Here is a 4,648-nt window from a genome sequence, read left to right as displayed (position 1 = left end):
TTGGCCTGAAATCTTAGCTCTGCTTCCCTTTATGTAGATACTATTTGACCTGCTGAGGATGTTCAGCATTTTCTGTTTTTAGTTCAGATTTCCAACACCTACAGCGTGAATAGGGCAGTCAACGTCAGATGTACACCTCTGAACACATCTTCGAAGTTCTCTGTGTATGAGGCAGTTGGAAACAAAAACCTGGACTTAGCCCCATTCATTTTTTTTCCCTTCCTTTTTTTGTGTGGTAATAAACTGAAGAAAATTGTTGACAACATAAGATGGCCACGTCAATATTTAATAAAGAGTAATGGGCTTTTAGTCCTTTGTATGTTGTTGGTATTATGATGTGTGAAACACTTGGACACCAAGGTCCTGTTAAATCTTGGATGGATTTAAATTCTGTATTTTAACATGCACTGACGTAGCTTTTGTGTTTAAAGATGAAAGGAGACCTGGATGTTTGTGGTCAGGGTGAAGGAAGGGTGCTCGCCTTTCATCACGTTTACAGCTGCCCGCTGACCACTTGCGGGCTTTGAGCAACAAGTTTGCCGTCATTGGGAGATTGATTCAGTGTGGTGCCCTTTACGGGGTTCCATGCTGTATGTGAGCAGGGCAAGTAACAGTGTGAATCTCCAACCAATTAAATTGAATTATCCTCACTGAGAAACGCAGAGAAATACAAACCAGAAAGTTTAAATTGTGAAGAGAGTAAAAGCTAACATTTCCAGCCACTGCCCTTTTATCAGAACTGGGAAAATGTTAGACACTCAATGGGTTTAATGTAATTTCTGAGGTCAGGAAAGGCTGTTACAGGGGAGGGAAGACACAGAAGGAAAGTCTGTGATTAGGTGGCAAGCAAGAGAGTTTAAATGACAAAAAAGATAATGGAGCAAGCCAAAGGGGGTGGTAATGGGACAAGTAAAGATGTAAATAGCTACAACGGAATCATTAACAGCATCTACTGTTAGTAAACATGGGAGCAAGATTGTCATCTGGAATAATTAAAATCAGCTTTGAACTTGGATGGCTGTAGATTCTCCCCCGCCCGCCGACTGTAGTGGAGTTCCCGATGCAGTGGAGAATCATGCATTGTGCAAAAACGTGTTGATCGTGTTCCGATGCTCTTGTCTCTCACCAGCAGTGGCAGTGAGCTACATGTCCCATGCCGGCAGGAGGATTTAAGTAGGTCATTTGAACCCATTTGCACCCATTTAATGAGCTGAATACCCAATTCTCTACACTTCTGCGATGCTGCACCCCTCTCGGCCAGGACCCATGCAGGCATGGATTGGTGCAAGTATTTTCCAGCGTGGCCCTGAAGCGATAGACCTCACATTGGGACAAGGGTGGGTATATATTTGTTGGTGCCTCCAAAGTCCATCAGAGGGTCCATTTCCCCACAATGAAAATCCTGCCCACCCCAACCCCCATCAGATACTCCCATCAGATTCCCATATCGGACACCCCCTAACCACAATGTTTATAAACATCTAGCTATGATTGACATGTCATTACCACATCAAAAGCAGTTAAGTGCTTTCAGCTGAGAAAAAGAGGAAACAAAAATACTTATCTCCTAAATGTTTCTAAACATTGGTTAGGTTCACAGCAGGGTACTTGCAATGTTTTCAAGCATTGTTATAACCTCCATGAGAACCATGGGATGACCCAATTGATCTCCCCGTGGGGCTTGTAGAATACGAGCTCCCCCACTGATGGGCGGAGGCATGACAGTGGGACTCATTAAAATGCACCGATAAATGCAGGCCAGGAAGGGAGCTGGCATCTTCAGATGGTCCCGGCTGAGATTAGTTGTACTCCCTGCTGATCTGCGGCTTGCATTTACTTTGGAATAAACAAATTGACTTTAAACATTTTAGGGATTCCTTTGGTTGTAATACTGGTGCTGAGGAAAAAACAGCACTACAGATGGAACTGCTGGACATCCAGATCACTGCTAATTCTCGCTACAGAGAAGCAAGGTTAGAACAGATTTTAAAATGCTGTTCTTCTGGAGGCTCGATGCTTTTGATGTGAAAGTAGAAGAACGGCCCCAGTATACTGTTACCTTTTTAGGGCAAACACCGTTATAGGGAATGACTGCCAGAGGTGATATTCCTGACCGCCAGTGGGGCCCCTACTTTTAGCATAATCAAAAGTTTGACCTACTCTTCGGCCCCAGATTCCAAAACATTTGATGGCTGGTGTCACTCATGGCAGACCACTATGACCCCAAACTGGTGGGCATTGTCCAAAGGTACCAATTCAATATGGCCAGAAGAAGTGACATAATTTTTAGCACATCCATGCAAGCTGGCTGGGCATTGTGATTATGGGCCATCCCTGCCAGAGATGCTGAGGGACCGCCTTGTGTGCAGAATCAACAACATGGCGACTCAGCGAAAGTTACTGCCGGAACCATCTTTGGACTTGAAAAGGGCCATGGAGATCTCTCTCTAACGTGAAAACACGGAGAAGGGAGTCCAGGAACTCCAGGGCTTACTAGAGATGGCTGACTCACGGCATCAGGCGTCCCCCTTTCAGGTGAACAGTGCCCTCTAGGAATAGAACTTCTGTGACTCAGCCACTGACCAAGCAATGTTGGGGCCAGACCCATTGGCTGAGGGCCTCCACAACCCACTGATCTCCCCTAAACCTCAGGAGGATGCTGCATCTGTGGTCAGAGGAGCCGCAGGGACCAAGAACGTCAAATTAGCCAACAAGCATGCCGCCCTGATCGAGGACACACCTAGCGCAGGCCAATGAGGACAAGAACATGCAGTTAAACTGCATTGCCGCACCAAGAATAGCTCCCATCAAGTCACTGTCCAGGTTAACGGCCACTTGCTTGAAATGGAAATTGACACTGGGCTGCGGTCTTGGTAATAGGATGGCAGACGTACCAGAAAGTCAGGACATGAATCCAACGTCTAGACCTGTGGGACACTGAGGCGCGTTTGGCAACGATCATGGGAGAACAGTTAACTATCATAGGCATGGTGACTCCAGTTGCCTACAGGCAGCAGTCCGTCCGTTTGCCATTGATACTGGCGTAAGGTCCCAGACTGGCTGCAGAAGCTCCACCTGGACTGGCAGCAGATTTTCAAGATGGGCACTGGGGATTGAACAAGGTCCTAGGGATATTCCTGGAAGTTTTCCAGGGTGGCCTGGAAAAAATACAAGGTGCTGTACCAAAATCTTCATCGACCCAGATGCCCAACTGAAGTATTTTAGAGTCTGGCCAGTTCCTTATGCTTTTTTGACGAAGGTAAATGGTGAGCTCAACTGGCTGGAACGCCAGAGAATCTGAGACGGATGTCCGCCTAAAAAGGGGCAATTGTGTTTTTCATGCAAACGAGGCCACATACCTTGGGTACCGGGTTGCCAAGTGGCTTGCACGTGACGGAGGAGAAGGTACAGGTCATCAAATAAGCTCCCACGCCTGAGAAGGCGACCGAATTATGGTTGTTTCTTGGACTCAAAAACATTTATGGCAAATTCATCCTGAACTTGGCGATCATCTTAGCACCACTGCACCGCTCCTTATAAAACACCAGGACTGGGCTTGTAGGGCACTGCAAGAAGAGGTGTTTGCCAAGGTGAAATGACAACGGTTGTCCTCATGGTTGCTAACTCACTACGACCCTTCAAGGCCTCTCTTGATCACATGTGATGCCTCTCCATATGGAATTGGGGTGGTGTTATCTCATTGGACGGACGACAGGATGGAGAGGCCAATAGCCTATGCATCGAGAACTTTGGCCGATGTAAAGTACAGATACGCTCAGATTGAGAAGCAAAGCCTAGCTGTCGTCTTTGTGGTTTTTCATGTAGTATGCCTGCATGCTGACTTCGGCAGACCTTTTCAAGGTTCGATGTTCCTGATAATAGTGGACGTCCATTCCAAATGCTGGACGTCTATCAAATGCCGTCCACCACTTCAAGGGCTACCATCAAGACGTTGCACCTTTCATCCAGTACCCATGGCATCCGCAGGTTCTGGTTACAGATAATGGCACCCATTTCACTAGCAAGGAATTCTCGCACTTCATGTGAATGGGCAAAAGCACACTCGGACCGCCCCATACCACCCTTCTTCAAGCGGACAGGCTAAGTGGGCAGTACAGACTGTTTAAGAGAGACATAAGAAAATAGGCCATGGGATTCATGGAGATAAAGTTGGTTCCTATTCTGCTAACGTACCACGCTGTACATAATGATGGCATGATGGAATAACTGATGGGACGAAGGCTGAGGACAAGCCTTAGCCTGACATTCCCTGATACTGGCAGGAAAGTAGAGAGGAGCCAGGATCTCCAGAAACAATACCACAGCCGACAGTCTCAGGACAGAGGTTTGCGGCCATGGGACACAGTATATGTCCAGAACTTCGGAGGCAGTAGTGGAAAGGACTGGACCAGTATCACACATGGCAAAAACCAAGGAGAGTAGGCTGGAAAAGCATGTAGACCACCTTAAAAACAGACAGTCAGCACCAGGACAGACAGGCCCTGCTGGACGAGTCAACTCTCATCACTCCTGCCCGTCACACAAGAGCCAAGGCGCAACACCCCCAAACACAGACCTGGGGGCCCAAACACAGAGATTCACTTGGTGGATGACTGAGGGTTCGACATGGAGATATAAGCATCCATTG

Source organism: Scyliorhinus canicula, chromosome 14 (genome assembly GCF_902713615.1).
Source record: "Scyliorhinus canicula chromosome 14, sScyCan1.1, whole genome shotgun sequence".
Taxonomy (NCBI): domain Eukaryota; kingdom Metazoa; phylum Chordata; class Chondrichthyes; order Carcharhiniformes; family Scyliorhinidae; genus Scyliorhinus; species Scyliorhinus canicula.
This window is presented reverse-complemented; position numbering follows the sequence as displayed.